Consider the following 1,226-nt stretch of genomic DNA (forward strand, 5'->3'; position numbering starts at 1 on the left):
CATGAACGCTACTGACTGCCTATAGCCAGATTTATATTGAGAATTACAAACAAAAAGCAGAGCATACAAAGTTGAAATGTTTAAATTTGGCTGAAAGGAATCATGTGTAAAGTTGGGGCCAAAGGAGGTGTGATTGTTGAAGAGATTAGTGTTATTATAAAGAAACCAAGTGCTCTTTTTCCAACAGCTGCTTTGAGATCCCAGTGTGCCCCACTGTCCTGTATATCTGCCCCTGGGGTCACCATCTATACAATGCTATGGCTAACCAGCAGATCGTCCTTCAGGGCATGGGATGGTGGGCTTCCCCCTTGTGTGCAGCAAAGACTTTGAGCAGCCTCTTGCCATTTCCTGGGTCACTCCTGGAAGCAAAGCTGCCATAGCTAATTTATGTATTGGAGAAATCTATGGAGAAAATATTAGCAATATGATGCACTTGGAAACTCAGAGCAAAATCAAAGGCTGTACAGATAACGTGACTTTCATGATAATCAGATCTGAACATAAAATCTGTTCTCCTCTAGTGACTGAAGAGGGAAAACATCATCCATACAAGATGAATTTGGCCTCTAAACCCCAGGAGGTCCTGCACACAGGAAGTGGAATCACCCACAACTGAAGTGCCATGCCCTTTACCTCCTCACCTGCCTCCAGCACTGCTCACAGAGTCATCAAGAACCAGTACAATAACCCAGCAGCCCTCTACTCTTCTGAAAACATATCTAGCTTCAACAGTACTGTGGAGTCAGACTACATCAGTGGGGAGGAGGCAAATGGCAGACCCTTAGATCATTCCCAGCATTCAGGAAGCCTTATCATTGACAAAGAATCTGAAGTTTACAAGATGTTTCAGGAGAAACAGGAGTTAAATGAGCCCCCCAAACAGTCCACATCATTCCTGGTTTTGCAGGAAATCCTGGAGTCAGAGGAAAAAAGGGATCCCAACAAGCCCTCAGGATTCAGAAGTGTTAATGCTCCAGTCACCAAAGTGGCTGCATCTGTTGGAAATGCTCAGAAGTTGCCCATATGTGACAAATGTGGCAGTGGCATTGTTGCTGTGTTTGTGAAGTTACAGAACCATCTCTGCCAACCTGAGTGTTATGTGTGCACTGACTATAGTACCAACCTGAAACAGAAGGGACATTTCTTTGTAGAAGATCAAATCTACTGTGAAAAGCATGCTCACACTACCTGAGGGCTATGATATGGTCACAGTGTTCCCCATGTGA

General features: G+C 44.3%; 1 pseudogene; it reads left to right on the forward strand.

Annotated features, from left to right (window-relative positions):
- Window positions 1-257: 257 nt before the first annotated feature.
- On the forward strand, window positions 258-1,226 carry LOC101721272 (PDZ and LIM domain protein 1 pseudogene; annotated as a pseudogene).

The sequence above is a fragment of the Heterocephalus glaber genome, unplaced genomic scaffold (genome assembly GCF_053883595.1).
Source record: "Heterocephalus glaber isolate CG9 unplaced genomic scaffold, H.glaber_assembly_v1.0 deba00001472, whole genome shotgun sequence".
In the NCBI taxonomy this organism is placed as follows: Eukaryota; Metazoa; Chordata; class Mammalia; order Rodentia; family Bathyergidae; genus Heterocephalus; species Heterocephalus glaber.